General features: G+C 43.9%; 1 protein-coding gene across 3 annotated transcripts in view; it reads right to left on the bottom strand.

Annotated features, from left to right (window-relative positions):
- The window catches only part of zbtb16a (zinc finger and BTB domain containing 16a), a 143,313-nt gene that overhangs the window by 121,710 nt on the left and 4,019 nt on the right, over positions 1–17,584 (bottom strand). The gene's annotated exons all lie outside the window — the stretch shown is intronic.

The following is a 17,584-nucleotide window of genomic DNA, read 5'->3' as shown; positions in this document are numbered from 1 at the left end:
CTTGTTTCTAATTGTGTTAGTTCTAGACAAAGAAAAGTGTGTTCTTATTAGCATTATTATTCTCGCTGGCGGAAAGTCAAATAAGCAAACGAGTCGTGCATGCAGCGACGCTCACTCCACCGCGCTTGCCGGATTAACCAAAAAAGTCATTAGCCGAGTACTTTTAGTGCCAGTGAAAAACGTTTACAAGGACTTTCCACAGGCGCGGGCTGCAGCCTCATGCAGTTTTATGTATGCAGCGTGAAATCACAGGCGAGCGGTTTCAAGAACCGATTGGAAGATGGTAGAAGGAGTGGAAAAAAAGGCAAACAAGATCATGGACATGATCACGTTTATTTAAGGTGAGTATCCATTATTGCGCCTTTGGTGTTGTAGGAGAAATATTGCGAAGGATTTTCATCTAGATGGGATTGTAACTGCATGAAGGTAAGAATATTCCCTTTATTAGCTGACAGGTGGAAAGAAATTTGGGGTCGAGCTCAACAAAATATAAATGATCTGCTCCTTGCCGTGCAGTGCGCACATTTCCACCAGGCACGGCGCTGGCGATAAACCGGAAGCGCTGCTAACATTACATAAAGAAAAAAATTTGCCATCCAGCATAATCAAAATATTATTCTTGTATACATGACTGATTTCATAAAAAAAATATGTATGTAAAGTAATGTAAAATATCGGGATACGCATCAGATTACCAAACTGACCAAATCAGATGCTGCGTATTCCCATTGGGCGCACATATTGCATTGGTAAAGTTCTTAATAATCCAGTCCTAGTCCCTTCCAATTTAACACCACGCGACTGTGCGGTCTCGACAGGGCTAACAGTCTGACACCTTGACAACAACGCTTCTTCCCGAGCCAATAAAATCATAAAAACGCCTTACAGGCCCTTTCTTGCCTCTTTGAACAGGCGCGATACACAAGGCAGCCCGAGGAGACGGCAGACATAACGGCGTGAACTGTGACAGTCTGGCACTAGACGCCGCTCCACGTCGTCCATACACAGTTCAAAGTGTGCACGGCTGCGGGGAAATATGGCGCAGATCGGCGATGGAGGACGATTTTTTGGCACGACGAAATGGCGGCGAGGATCCAATGGGTGGCGGCCCGCCATTCTGAAAACGGAACTGTTGCGCGAAGCCAAAACAATGGCCGCCGAAGGACGAGAGCCGTTTGGGCGCCGAAAAACAGTCATTTTCCCGATTCTTCTTTTGAAGGTTTTCTTCTGTTTGGGGTGGAGTGTTATGGAAACGTGGGATTCGGGGGGGCGGGGGCGGTGGTTTATGTTTGTGTACGCGCTGGCAGCTGAGGCAATCGGAGGGTCTGAAGCACATCTAAGTTTGGGCAATTAGTTCCAGTGCCACTATTAATGTGCTGAAGGGGAGTGCTCGGCAGGGGGTTGAGGGCTCTGCTCAAAGGGCTTCGGGCCTCGCTAAGAAGGGGGTGGACGGGAGGGTTGAATATGGCCAACAAAGGTGGGGGTCAGGACCTCAGGGCCATGTGAAAGCTGAACCATGTCCACTGACCCACCCCTCCCCTTTACCCGGAGCACTTGGACCAGCCCGGTCGCTGCAGCGCTGCACAGTGTAACACACTATTGGTTACTAATCGAATACGGCATTAGAAAATTGTTCATTAAGAATAAAAACCTCTTTGTCATTGTTACAGAGATTCAACAAAATGAAAGGTACGTTCTCCCAAGGTACGATTTAAAAAATGTCAAAGTAATTCACTCAATCCAGGGATGTGATTTGACCAAAGTGAAATTATCTGAAAATTTAGCCGGGGGTCTGGGGGCCGCTGGCACCCAGCTAGGTCCAGGGTCCGTGTTTTTAAGTACTTTCAATGCACTCACATGACAAAGAAATAGACAAAACAACAGCATCAATTTTCAATGTATATTGAACTATCCCATATAAAATGGCAGTTTTAGTCAACTCAAAATCAGTCACATTCAAAAACATTGGACTGCCTTTGCTTTTAAAAACTATCACTGAGAATATCATCATATCTAACTAATGTGATTACTAAGTTAACACATAAATAATGTTGAAGAGTTCAAATTTCATGAACAAATAATTGTATCATGACCAAATGAAAAGTAACTCATATTAGAGCATACCACAAATGTCTTTGTTATAGCAGAAGATGTTATCTGTCGGAGTCATGTGCATACACAATGAACTACTAAAAAAAAAAAAAAAAATCGGATTTTTTTTTGGCGTGTGGGGGGGGGGGGGTAAAAAAAATTAGCGGATTAGCGGAAAAATCACATCCCTGCTCAATCATAATAAACTATGCTCACACAGTAAATTACAACAGATCTTGGTTGTAAAGTGTCACAGAATCCGGTAAGGTAAGGTATGACAAAAGAGAAGTGAAATTCCAAGGTTAGCGCAACCGTTTCTTAGATTGTTGGTTCTGGCTTTTAATATCCTGAACCGTGCCGGAGGATAACTGTTGAAACTGCGGGTGTCCAGCATGGGTCAGGTCTCTGAGGAGGTATGTTGCCTTCCTTGGGCAGCGAGAAGATTTATTTTTACAAACATTCAGGATTATGTTACATTTTTCCCAAACGTGTCAGTGAGCAGCATAACTGATTTCACGGGCAAACAGAAAAAGAACATCAGACGAAACTGCCCGACCGACATGTGACGGCCAATCAGACAGCCGGTGGCGTATTTCCGTGGGGAGCGAACTGCATTTCTGATCTCCTTCCATAATATGTCAAAGGCATTTGAAGGACGTGCAGCAAGTCGTACGCGGGGAAATTTTTATGCCAGACGACCTCATTTCCCCTCAGCTGGCGCATGCGTTTTCACTTTATTCACAATTGTTTTTGCCTCTGATGCCGACTGCTACCACTAAAAAATGGATGAGCAAGACAAAACTGGGCTTGAAATTTGGCTTTTCAGAGGCTTCACTGAAAGTGCACCTGTTTAATTTCGATAGCCGCGTTCATCACAGTGAAGGAAGAAATGATAATAGCGCATGTTGCACCGCAGGGAACCTCGGCTTACAACAGAGCGCCATTCTGACGGCTCTGACAAAACCCAAATGAGTACTCAAGATGGAACGTGCAGTAGTCTGTCACTAACCTATGACAAGTAATGTAATAAAAATGTCAGAATTGCAGTAAATATTTGTCGTGGTCATTTCTGACCGCAGTACTCCTCAGTCTTTTAAAGCATGCCTTCAGGAAATACAACTAAAAAATCGAAACAAAGTCATTCACAGTCAATAAAGGTACGTCTAATCCAGCAAACCTTAATTAATTTTATGCTAATCTCACACACTCCCTACCAAATAGGTCTTCAACTCCGATCCTTGAGGGCTGCGGCTCGACACGTTTTAGAGGTTTCCCTCTTTCAACACACCTGATTAAAAGTATCAACTCATCAGCAAGCTCTGCAGGAATAAAATGATCCTGATCATTGAATTCAGGTGCGTTGGAGGAGGGAAACCTCTAAAACATGCAGGATTGCAGTCCTCGAGGACCAGAGTTTGAAACTGATGCTAAAGAATGTTTGTGCACCCTAATCTCAGGGATGTGATTTGACCAAAGTGAAATTATCTGAAAATTTAGCCGGAGGTCTGGGGGCCGCTGGCACCCAGCTAGGTCCAGGGCAGTGCCCTGGTGGGGGGACAAGGGGGGCTTCGGCCCCCCGGAGCTCATGGGTTTTCCGTGTTTTTAAGTACTTTCAATGCACTCACATGACAAAGAAATAGACAAAACAACAGCATAAATTTTCAATGTATATTGAACTATCCCATAGTCAGCCACAGTTTTAGTCAACTCAAAATCAGTCACATTCAAGAACATTGGACTGCCTTTGCTTTTAAAAACTATCACTGAGAATATCATCATATCTAACTAATGTGATTACTAAGTTAACACATAAATAATGTTGAAGAGTTCAAATTTCATGAACAAATAATTGTATCATGACCAAATGAAAAGTAACTCATATTAGAGCATACCACAAATGTCTTTGTTATAGCAGAAGATGTTATCTGTCGGAGTCATGTGCATACACAATGAACTACTAAAAAAAAATAAAATAAAATATCGAAAAAAAAATTTTGGGGGGGAGATAAAAAAAAGCGGAATTCCGCGAATTAGCGGAAAAATCACATCCCTGTAATCTAGATTAGGACAATGTTGCTGCATAAATATCGTCAGTGCTGTATTATCTCTTATGGTGATACAGTAGATGAAAAAAATCGGTCATGCTTTTGACATTTTATAATAAGCAAAAAACAAAAAATCGACTCTAAATATAACTTTATTACTGCTCAAGCATATCTCATTTCTCTGAATCCTCTGTATTCAAATGTTTAAGCGAAACCAACTCTTTTTGCCAATTTTTTTTTTAATTATAGTTGAGTAAAAACAACTTAGCAAAAAAAGAAACCCCACAAAAAAAAATGCAGTAAGAAAATAGACCCATTACTTTGCTTGATTTGGCAGCTTGGGTCAAAGCGCTGACCACCGGACAGTTTGACAGCCGTCTTTGTGTTTCCGCTGGACAATAAGGGTGAGAGGTGGGCGGCGGGGGGTGTACACCCCCCCAAACAACTGAAGCCTGCTTCATCTGTAAAGTTCTTGCCTGCTGACCTCTCACCCCTACTGTCATTGTCCCAGTAAAAATAATAAAATCTGTTCCGGCTGCTGTCTTTATGGTGTGTCCTGGCGGGCGGCTCCCCTCCCGTACTGGCAATGCGGTGCGCTGTGGTGGGTTGGTGACATCGAGCGGGATGGAATTAAAAAAAAAAATTTGCCTCACTCTAGACCACCAAATCAAAGGACACAGTTTGGGAATCCCTGCGATAGAGCAGTCATTCCAAAAAAATTTTAACCCACTCAACTCCCTTTGACATCCCAACAGAGATCAGCTAACCCAGGCAACCCCCTTCAACATCCCAACAGAGATCAGCTCCCCCTTTCTCTAAAAAAAAAAAAAAAAATCCCTGCAATAGAGGGTCAAGTTTTGTAGGTCAGAGCGGGACACATCCCAATTGTGTTGGCGCTGAATAATCACTTTAACTGTCGACTAATCTAAACAGCGTGAGAGCACTTTTTGCCGTCAGGAGTCCAAGCCTTTGCTCTCACGCCAGTTTTACCTGATAAATACTTTAATCAGGTACAGAGACAAAAGCATATGCGGTCAGAAAAAAAACTGGGCATGAGAGTTGAAATGACACACAAATACGAAGGCAGGACTTGTAGACGGATGACTTGGAAAAACAACCCAATCTCATTTATCCTGGCACACCAGTACAGTGAATCAAATCCTTTTTTACCAACACACAAAACAATTTCCACTCAACTTTTTAAAGATAAAGAACGAGGTAATCGCAAGACATGTTGGTTTTCTGCCAAGAGTCATTCAAGTTTGCTTTGCTGTTTATGCCAACTCATTTAATGATTTAACACTGTTGGAACTGTACGGAAGTTGACTTCAAATGTACATTTTTAACCCATTCACCACTATTTTATGGTGCATGTATGTTTCCTTACCAAGCAGCAACTTCCCCCCCATCACACAGACAAAAGTCAGGTCTGTAACCCCTGCTGCCCCCCCCTCACACCCCCAGTGCTCTTTGACCCCTACTGGAGGCCTGACTGAACACAAACAGTGGTCGTCCCCTCAAATACCCCTCCGGACCCTCATCCACGGCCGGCTCCCATTTCACCCGGCCAATGAAAAGCCATACTGTAAATAACGGGTCCAGGGATGACCGCACCGTTTATCTGGTCCTGAGACCCCTGCGCCCAGCGCCGTGTAACAGAGCCTGATGCTCACAATAGAGCCCCTAATGGGCGTTAGGCAGTGGGCTCTCTTCCCCACTGGGCCAACTCAGAATGGGGGATTAGCAAGAAAAAAAAAAGAAGGGTGTCTGTTAGGCTCTCCGAGGGGGTCAACCCCCTTCAAACCAGGAGCTCAACCCCGTCCTAAGACACTTTAGCCTTTGTCTCGGACGAGGGACGTGGGAGCAGAGAAGGAAGGCGAGAATGTCGAGGCGGGCCTACGGCCTGGGACCAATCAGTTGGACAAAAAAAAAAACGGGATCAAATCCATAGCTCCCCGAAACACCGGGTCACCAAAGATCACCTTCCCTTGCAATACAGAAAAACTGAAATTGGAAAACCTGAATGCACCAATGCAATCCTGCTTTCTGATTAGTTGCCGGTCATTACTGGACCAGATATGTAAACATACCCTGAAAGATCTGTCTCAATGGGAACAGAATTAATTGAAGTTATTTCCTCTTGCGCACAAATAAAGAAAAATAGTCTTTATAGGAAAGGAAGAAAGGTTTGAAGGTTCTGATAACAACTCAGGCCTGAAGACACTAACCCTACATATTAAGGAGTTCTGTGAAAGATGACATAGCCTCTTGCTCCCTGAAAACCTGATCAGAAAAAGTACAAATGGGTGGATGAATGGATCCCTGGAGAGAAATTCAAGGAAAAACCTGGTTGCTTAACAGCTGTTGTACGTGTGCTATTGCTGCTGTGGCGTATTTTACAAACCTGCTTCTCTTGTCTTTGTTTTGCTTCCTCTCCCCTGGCTGATGCTCCTTGCTTCTAGAGGTGGAACAGCGGAGATGCCATTGCACCTTGTTATTTTTCTGCCCGTCATGGGTAGTGGTGAGGACTGCGATTATTGGGAGCAGACCAGTATCGTCGCCGTTGCAGTCGTCACGGGACTGTAACCGCATTGTTGTCCCGTTCCTGAACCTCCTGTTTTCTCTCTCTACATCTCCATCTCAATCCAAACCAGTCAAGCCAGACAGACGGTTGCCTCACAGAACCTGGGTTCTGTTCAAAGTTTCTTCCTTTGAGGGAGTTTTCCTTTGCCCCCTTCATTTTTTTTAGTGTATAAGGAGTGTGGTTCTTCACCTGCCCAAAGTGTGAGGTGGCTTTAGATAACTGAACTGTGGCACTATGCAAAATATAACTGACTTGACTTTTTTTTTCTGAACCAGCAATAAGGATGTCAGACATTTGTGAGGACGTCACACTCCAAGTGACAACTGTGCTTTTGTTTTAAACAGGGATGTGATTTGACCAAAGTGAAATTATCTGAAAATTTAGCCGGGGGTCTGGGGGCCGCTGGCACCCAGCTAGGTCCAGGACAGTGCCCTGGTAGGGGGACAAGGGAGCTCATGGGTTTTCTGTGTTTTTAAGTACTTTCAATGCACTCACATGACAAAGAAATAGACAAAACAACAGCATAAATTTTCAATGTATACTGAACTATCCCATATAAAATGGCAGTTTTAGTCAACTCAAAATCAGTCACATTCAAAAACATTGGACTGCCTTTGCTTTTAAAAACTATCACTGAGAATATCATCATATCTAACTAATGTGATTACTAAGTTAACACATAAATAATGTTGAGGGGTTCAAATTTCATGAACAAATAATTGTATCATGACCAAATGAAAAGTAACTCATATTAGAGCATACCACAAATGTCTTTGTTATAGCAGAAGATGTTATCTGTCGGAGTCATGTGCATACACAATGAACTACTACTACTAAAAAAAAAAAAAAAAAAAAATCGGATTTTTTTTTTGGGGGGGGGAGATAAAAAAAGCGGAATTCCGCGAATTAGCGGAAAAATCACATCCCTGTTTAAATGGTCAAAAATCACTCTGAAGAGCACAATTTTTCAGTGATGGTTTATGTGTCCTCATATATTTGAAAGGTAGTTTTGGTATTGTTGTGATCCAAAATGATTTTTGAGGGCATTTTGGGAGCATTTGTTACAACATGATTGTAAGTGCAGGACAGGTAATGTCTTCGCGGACTGGCTATGCCTGCCGGTGAACCATCGCCTCTAAGTGAACGCACGAGGCAGCGCGAAGGGAGGCTGGGAGACGAAAAAGACACGGAGAGAGAGGTTTTATGTCAGAGGCTAAGTGAAATATATCCCTGCTTCGAGGCATGCAAGTGAGAGGATGCAGGGAGCTGAGGGCCAGAGATAAGGGGTGCAAGACGTGGCCGATAAGCACCCAAACACCTGCTGAGGGAAGGCCTGCGCCAGTAGCGGCACTCCGTAAAACACAAGCGGCGCTGGGGGGGGGGAAGGGGGTCGAGGAAGGAGCAGGAAGAAAAGAACAAAACCATCAGCCGGCGAGAACTGCCGCTGTAATCTGCTTTTCCTTTCCCAAAGGTGAAAGCAGTGACGGAAAAGTGTGGCAGCGGTGCGGGGAGGGGGGGGGGGGGGCGGGGTACATAGTGCCACACTGCTTTACTGCATGCCTAATGGCATATGGCGGCAAGTATACAGCGTCATTTGTAAGGTCGGCGGCGAGACAGCAGTGACAGAAATGATGCTGCTTGAGTCATGACATGCCAAAGCCACCGGCTTCGGCGATCAGTCCACAAAATGGAATGGCTTCCTCCCCCCCCACTTCTACCACCACCTCCTTTTTACTATCCCATTCTCGCCTTTGCTCGCCCAGGGACAAACAGACAAACACAAAACAATCTGGAAGCGGTCAAGGGAGACCTTGAAGACGCCTGACAGCGCGAGAGACAGGATCCATCAAGTGTCAAGAGGAAGAAATTCAACGGATTTCGAAAACTAACCCACTATTGCCAATCACGTTCACTATTCAAAGCTGAGCCGGAAATTCTGAGGTCAATTAAATAGGTAAGGACGAACTCTTTTCCGAATCTATTTTCCCGGCAGCACTCGAGCTGCCAAACGCCCTTCCACCAGCTCAGCGTTAAACATAATAAAATAACGGCCACCTTCTCATCTCTTTTTTGAACGTGCGAATGACTAAGGTCATCTCATCAGTTAGGCTATACTGCATTTCTATGAAGCTACATGCATGCTGACGAATGTAGGCCGCGTAAAAGCGGATTTGCAGGTTGTCAACACATTGCATAGAAACGTGCGACTATTGCGATGCAAGTTTTTCCGCCACCCTAACACAGGATTTCTCCGCCCCATGACGAGACGGCGAGACGAGGCAAAAATTCACCATTTTCAAGTGACTACACAGAAGCACTATCAAGATGTAGTGTTAGCATTAGCTAACGACGTTATAAGATCAAGAGTCGGACGTGTGGATGAGTACTCAAATCACTGGCCAAATTGTAATAGTAATCAGACCTGGTTGTGATAAGAAAGAGGACCACCCACCAAGAACCAGTTGTGTAATTTTTAAATCCTTTGATGATTAATATATAGTTCATGAAATTAGAATTTTTAATAAGAGAATCTGATCGGTTTCGTTGGTGTAAAATATTTACAGGAAGTCAAGGTTATTCCCGGTTGCACATTTAACTCAGATGTGAATATGCGATGCATCAGAATGAGCCACATGCACGACGAGTATCAAATAAAATCACCTGCAGCTGCCATCTACATTTCTCCACTCCTTATTCTACATCGTCGAGCATACGCTGCCCCCCCACTGCCAGCTGGCATGTGCGGGGCGGGGGACATATCCATCATCAGCTCCCTTCCTCGGCTTAATCTCTGCGGGTGTCTTCGGTCAGCAAATACATAAATCAATTATGGTTTTAAGCTTCATGCCGTGATTTACCCAACTGATCCCTCCTGGATTACAGCTCATCTTAGGACCGGTCGGTCTGCAAAGAGAAAGCCCCGCGCCGCCTCGACACTCTTCATCATCGCGCTTCGATGCTTGCCAGGCGGGGCGTCGGGGGTGCGCCACAAGTAGTTGGAATACGTGGGAAGGAATTTTTTTTGAAGTCTGTCTGCATTTGGACTATTGTTATGAATTCCATTAGCAGCAGACTAACATGGCGATTATACGAACACAATATGCAAACAAGCAAAATACCAAGTTGATTGTTGTGCGTACCTTAGTTCAATTAAACTCATTTTCAGGGCTACTAACAAAAAAATAAATTAAATTTGCAAGTTTATCCTTGTAAAATGTATAAGCGCTATAGGGCAAAATTCTGTAGGTGTGTCTATTATTATATAAAAATTGTCCATAAGATTTTGTCCCATTACATATTTGAAGCCTGTAGACTAGATAGAAAGACAACACTAAATTAGCATTTAGCTGAACACGGGTTTTTGGAACTGTACATGGGCGGAGCATGGCAGCAAGTTTGAGGTCTCGACACAAAATTTAACTCCACCAAACATCTTTTTTGTTTCGTTTTGTCTTACGTTATGAAATGACGGCAAACTAATTACCAGGAGGCTCGTGTTGTATTTTTGTTGTTGGTTTTGAGGCTTTTTACAAGCAGGTAACAAACTACAGATTCCGTTGCATCTTTTGAAACAGATTTTAACTTGGAGCGTTTTGGGGAAAATCCGACTCATTTAAGGATACGTGCCTGCCTTCAACTTCTGTGATGGTGCAGCACAGCGACGGCTAATTTAGGATCCACCTGCTCTCCGGCTGCTCCGCAAGCAAGCCATTGGATTATAAGCTTCCACTCGCCTCACTTTCCTACCTGAGAGCGCTTTTGTAACAGGTGACGGCAGAGAGAATGGGCTAATTTTTATGACTAGCTTCTTAGCGTGCCGCTATCACTCCACTGGGGCCCCTTTTGCCAATCGCTGGCGAGCCATTCAAGTAGCAACAAAGAGGCTAATTAGAAGCTCTCTCACTGCAGGCTGCGTGGGCCTCTGGTTTGATACTTCCCAGGGTGGCTGGGGGCCCTCCCTTGGTTTTTGTCACATACAGAGGATATTTGTGAGCACACAGGGTTTAGCCCTCTGGCTCTTACACATTTACTCATTGTGGAGATCCTCTCTATGGTCTGCCAGAGTGACAGAATCAGAGAGGGGGGAACCGGCACGTTTCCTTTTATGTGGCGAGGACCTGGAGAGGGGATGCTAATGGGATATCGATGGGATTAGAACCCAGAGCGGAGCAGGTCCAAGGTTCTATGAACTGTTAAGTAAAACCTATTCATCTTTGAGGCTGCAATTCTTTCGGCTGTTTTCTAAAATGGAAATCCTTGATACAGATGTCTTGTGGGAATTGAATAAAAGCAAAAGAACACACAACTAAATACACACAGTGAGCTCCCTTTTGCTGGTGCCAAAATCGGCCACGGATCCTGGGGTAGGAGATACACATCAGAACATTTAAGGCTGATAAAACATTTGCATCTCACCTGATAACACGCTGTAATTAGTACTACCCTAAAGCTCCCGTTCAGGACTATACAAAGCAAAGATGGACACTCACGAGGCCCAGTACATTATGTTATCCTTATCCGACACTACAGACCATAAGGCCCCCACAGAGACAAAAGATGGGGGCCTCAGTGTGTTGCTTTCCCAGCAGGCCCCCCACCCCACAACCCCTGCTACAGCGCAACAGCCAAGGCCACGTCTGCGGCGGCGGCAGCTGGTCGCATCGGGTCAAGCTGCTAACTTTTATTGCACAAGCGCCTCCTTCCGCTCTTATCTCAGGAGGGAGGTGATCTAATCAGCCTGCCGATTAGATCATTGCCTCAGCCACCCGCTTCCCTCCGCTTCCAAAAGAGCATCGCCGCTCCCTAGGAATCAGCATCAGGAGCACGCTCTGAAAAACTAAAACCTTGATCTGGACCAAAGACATTTGAGCGCTTTGTGTGTCGTTGCTTTGACAAGATGCAAGGCCCCCTCCCCTTTGTGCTAAACCTCTAATCGATACATCTCCCTTTCCTGACAGTCAGGACAGAGCACAGGTGTGAGATCAGAGCGATGGCGGTGTAAATCTTTACTGTTCAACCGGAGCCTTTTAAAGTCGGTCTATAATTGGGTTGCAGCCAGAGGTTGGCTTGGTAGCGGCGATGGCTTCGCGGTGGGTCAAAACGGCGGCTCCTCAGGGCTGTAAACAAACGGAGCAGCCTTGGATGAGAGCAGGAAGGCACCTGTGTGAGGATGAAGGGCCTTGCCTCTTGTCTGGATTCTTGAGTGTTGGACTCAACACATTGTGTGATTTTGAACTGCTAGTAATGGGTGAGGGCGGGTTGGCGTAATGATATCAGGTTAGGATTAGCGAGGCAGATCACAAATCGTGTTTATGAAGGATTAAGAACTTTTGGGAAGGATGACGCATTGGCCAAGGAACAAACCTTTAAAGTGCTTTGCGGATCCTGATGATCCAAGGCTTATTTGTGAATATACTAAGATTGACTAGACCTTATCCTCAATTACCCCGTGAATAATGCAAATTGGAAGAAGACCGAGGTCTGCTGCTGCCGACGGAGCACGTTACTCTAGACCGAGACTAACTTTGCTGCAATTCGATGTCACAGAAAAGCTACTTATATCTTTTTTGTCGACTTTTGTTGAAACATCCGAGATTGGGTATGAACCTCGTCCTCAATTCCTGTGTGAAAAGGTCACAGTGGACCGGTGGGGTGCCTGGCGGGCCTGCAGTGCCCCGTCCTGCTGCGTTGGGTTGGGTGCGCGGGCTGTGTTGGCGGGGGCGCGCCTGCTCCTGGGTTTGCTCTCCGGCCGATGGCCCCTGCGGGGCCCGGGGGTTGATTTTCATGCATGCCAGATCCACCACACCAGCATCTATCGAAACTCAGACACAATCTGCTTCTTCCTCTGGTCGTTGAATCGGTGGAGGCTGATGTCTGTGGATCTCACTCTGCTTCGTCTGTCCTTCCTTCCTTCCTTTCCTCAGTCTCTCATTTGGTCTCTTGAGGTCTCCCTGATTTGTTGGAATTTAGATGTTTCTGGGGTTGGTGAAGGACTCTGGTTGGTGGCCCGGTGGGTGGTGTCTGGTCGGTGCTGGATTTCACTTTCCTTTGGTCCTTCCTCGGGTCTCCTGATGGCCTCACGACTCTGGCTGGATTCTGAAGTGTTCGGTTTAGGTGAACGGTATGGGATTTTTTAAATAGGTTTTAGGTGAACTAATGAATACATACTCATCCACATACAAAATAAAAAAATAAAATAAAAAATTAATACAAAAAATAAAAAAAGAGCAATGATGATGACATGTCAAATTGGTAAAATTACTGAATGAACAATACTGAGCTCTCCAGGAAAAAATAAAGAGAGAAAGAAAGAAAAATCACAACGGTCACAAGTCGACTACTGCGCGCCAAGCGATGTAGCGTGATCACCTGCCGCCAACGATGGCGGTGTCTCATCACACATCATATAAGTCAGGTGTGCGTCTTAACCACCGCCGAACCCCTGAGACTGTCACTAAACCCCTGGGGTTGGATCGAATACGTGTTAAGAAAGAACCACTGATCTAGACCTTGTTTTTTTTGCTGTGCATTTTACTGTGGTACAAACAATATTTACCCGTTTTCTCTATTTGCATGTATATGTGCAACTTACTTTACTAATGCACTTAATAGACTGAAGTGCAAGCAAGTTGGTTAGACTCAAACTTGCACATTTGAGCTAGCATAAGCAATTAAATAACAAGGAAGTGTTGACTGGTTGGCAGTTACCAAGACCCTCAGGACGGAGTCAACGTGTGAAAAATCAACCCAACACCTTCCGCTGGCTCCACCTCAGACTTTAGCGCTACGTGTGCATACAACATTATCACCTGCTGCAAACTGCACACCTTTATCTGGACTCAATCTACGCTCGGTTTACCGAGGAGGGGGTCCAGGGGGGTTATCGCCTCCCCCCTCCACTCTGATATGCATAGATAAGAGCCTCGAGCCCGCTGTTTAAACACCTGCAGCCCCGGGTTATTAGAGCGCCCTCCACAGAAGGACAGGAAACGGAAGAGCGAGTGCCGCCGCCGCCGCCGCCGCCGGAGCAGTAATGAACAGCAAAGCATGAGAGTGCAGCCGTTAGTGCGGCCGTGATTATTTCCAGCACCGCTGAATCAAATAAGCAATAATAGGAATAGCGAGAGCAAACAAGCAAACACAAAGAGAGGAGAGGGAAATCCTCATCTCATCTCAAAGTGGCCCGGCTGCATTCTGAGAATTTCAAGCGCTGATTGCTTTGTGGAAATGCTCACCTGTGCTACAAACATTTACGGTGTGGCGTCGCTCATTTGTGCGAGACGGGACGACGGTCGCAGGGGCGATAAACCCCGAGCTACTTCCTGCACACTGGTGGCCTTGTTCGGAATACCAATATAGTGGAAGTAGGATTTTTTTTTTCCTTTCATAGCAAAGAACATTGCATTCATTTCCCCCAATAAATCGCTCACACTCGTTTATTGATTCATTTCTCAGTGTGAGATTTACCGAAATGCTGCACCAACAACTCGTGACCGAAAACTAGCAAGTGCTCCACAGTCACAATTTATTGCCAACAAATTGTACAGCTTTATGGAAATTCATATTGCTGCTGTCTGATGAAAACTTTTAATGTATCTTCTCCACTTTGAAAGTTCAACTCCATGTTTGCTTATTAAAACGGTGTACGATAGCTAAGCATCCAATGAAAACATGTTTTATTAAATAAGCAATATTTTGTACATTGTCCATTTGCTGCCAGAAAACACGTGCCTCCATTTCAGGTGAAAGCAAAGGCTACTATTTTGTTTGAATTAACCAAGTGTGGACAACTTTTGATGATGAAATTAATATTTTCAGCAAATGACTGACAATAAAAACAGACATTTTCACTGAACTGAATTTAATTGATGAAAAATATTGGGTGGTTCATTTAGCTATTAAAAGATGAATTTTGCGGATTTCAATGTAAAATATCAATGCTGCCATTACTGATAACGTGTGTTACTTGTCAGTCATTTTTGTTAAAATTATATAAAAAATTTAATTTGACAGTAATCAGACGGTGACATTTGCAACTTGTGTTCTTAAAATAAAACATTAACTAAATTAGAGATGTAATGATTTATCAACAACTAATTTATTATCAAATTAATCTACAATTATTTTTAACAACTAATGAATCATTGACATCTTTTTTTTTGTCCAAATGCTCTAAATGACTATTCTGAATGCTCTGAATCTTTGTGTTGGAACAACATTTTGTGTTGAATCAAATACAAAAATAAAAAATGACATATTACAGACCAAACCAATACCTGAATAATTAACATTTGTGCACTGTCAATTTGTCGTCCTGGTTTTGAAAGATGGGATGGAAATGTATACACAAAAACTCGTATGTATTTTGTTGATTTTGTCCAACCCCCCCACCCCCCCCATTTTTTTTTTATCCCTAATTTGCACCCAAACAAAAATAAAACTTGTGCCTACGTATACCACATGTAGACAAAATTTCAAGTTGCAAATGGGCGTTTTCTTCATTGTATTGATATAAAGCAGAGCGCATGTGAGTGGCAACTAAATCTCAACAGGAAATGGTGCTTTGTGGCGCGTTCGTTTCAACATACACACACTTGTAAATAAACGGAGTCACCTCACACCAGTGACCTGTGGCACATCTGGAAACAATCCCACTCATGTTTGACGTGACCCGCCTGCGCCAAGTGAACTCTGCCAGCCGTCCGTGTTTGTTGCCGAGGCGGCGGTGACCCTGACACAGTGGCAGCGGGGAAATGATGCGTAATTAGTCAAAGGCAACACGACTCCGGCTCTCCTGAAATAAAACATCTCATGTTCACCGTGATAGAAACGGGCGCCTGCGGACGGCTGGCGGACTTTTTTCAAACGTTTGATTTTGACACTTCAGGAGGCTGTCAAACTCAGGACGCTCAACGGCGCCTTGTCGGCGTATCTTCCCGCCCAAATTAACCCATTAGTATGCTGCGGGGCCCAGCTTGGAGATCAATGCATGAAACGGTGTGGAAATCTCCTTTGATACGAGATTTCCCAGCTCGCTGGAATTGATGAAATTCCTCTTGAAACGCAGGCAACGCTTCACGCGGCAGGCTTTTCTCAAGGCGGCGCTCGCAGTCCTTTAACGCGGCTGGACTCCATTTGCGGTGCGTTTGGAAAGCGGTTTAAAACTCGCCGAACGCCACCACGGGTACAAGCGAAGGAAAAGTTGCGCTGACATTCATTCCGACAAAACTTGCACTTGGAGGGAATTCTTCCTCGCTTGCAATAACAGCACGAGACGCCGTGAGGTTCAAAATTCATTCGGTGAGCCCTGCAAGCGGTGACAGGGTTCAAATCCTCAAGTGAACTTTAACCGCTGTGCACTCCCATTGATTTGCGTAAACATTGAAGGCAACCTTCAAGGGAAGACAGCGAAACCCTTGTGTATGTATCAGAGATCATTAAAATGATGCCAAATGGTTCACAAGGTCTTGGATGGCCTTTTCAACGGCCATGAATGAAAACGGCAGCATCAGGCTACTTCATTCCTGCTCCACTGTCCTGGAACTACCTCCTTATCCCAAGGTCTGACCATCATTACCGACTCCTCTTGTTGTAAGGAAAAAAGTGGGAATTTGGTTGCTTTTAAAAGCATGTCAATGTTGTTTATGGCAGGATTTTTGTTTTACAATTCTACAGCAACAAAAACATGTGAGGACCAGGCACGGGCTGATTACCGGTTTGATGGTTAAAAAACAACACAAAAACAAACTTGGTGTCAGAGGGAACTTGTTAGCCCAATGACAACATGAGTAGCCAACAAGTCTGTTCTAGAAGTCCTAGTCTGTTCCAGTTCTTTTCTAGTCTGTTTGATAACTACTTCCTCTGGTTTGATGGTTACCGTAGTTTTAAAAAGTTTATTGCTAAAACCGATCGAACGACCGGCCGATTTATCTTCCCCCGATTTCCTTTATTTTGGGGGATCGTTAAAAATAGACCGATCTTTTCCACCAATCTCATCTCCCTCCTTAAAGGTCTAAAAAACTGTTCTCGTCTGCTGAGATGACAAATAGATTTTTCATTTTTATTTGAGAGAACTACTTCATGTACAATCAAAACCCGTTTGTATTATTTCACAGATATTTTTCGATGCTTTCAAATAAAACAAGATTGGAACATTGAAAGTGTATGCTGCTTGTTATGAAAAAAAATGCGCTAATAATTTTTGGAAAATTTAAAATAATAATTAAATTTTTTAAAAATAATGGAAATAATGAAACCTTTTTTTTTATTAATAATAATGAAATACTGCCAAAATAAACCCCAACCTTGGTGTCAGCGGTTACTCGTAAGCCCCAAAGACAACATGAGTAGCCAATGGGTCTGTTCTAGAAATGGTAGTAGTCTGTTCTAGCACTAGTTCTAGTCCTGTTTTAGGTCTAGCACTCATTTCCATGCCTGACAATCATTACAGACTCCGAGGGAAAAAAGTGGTGATGAGACTGCTTTTAAGAGCATGTTGATGTTGTTTATGGTAGGAAAAAATATGACAATAGTACCAAAACATGTCGCGACTAGTCATGGGCTAATTACCGGTTTGATGGTTTACCGTGGTTTTAAAAAGTATACCGCTAAAACTGTCTGTTACCAGTAATAAAACCAGCCCCCCCGCACCAAAAAAAAGATAAGACTAATAATAATTAAAAAAATAAATAAATAAAAACGATAACAAATAATGAAAATAATAATAAAATACCGTAAAAAAAAAAACTTGGTGTCTGCAGGTGCTCATCAGTCCCAATGACACATGAGTAGCCCACAGGTCTCACCAGTAATGTGACACTGACTTACTAAGAAGAATTAAAATTAAAAATTGTTAATATGTTTT

Source organism: Vanacampus margaritifer, chromosome 16, assembly GCF_051991255.1.
Source record: "Vanacampus margaritifer isolate UIUO_Vmar chromosome 16, RoL_Vmar_1.0, whole genome shotgun sequence".
NCBI classification, from domain to species: domain Eukaryota; kingdom Metazoa; phylum Chordata; class Actinopteri; order Syngnathiformes; family Syngnathidae; genus Vanacampus; species Vanacampus margaritifer.
This window is presented reverse-complemented; position numbering and strand designations above follow the sequence as displayed.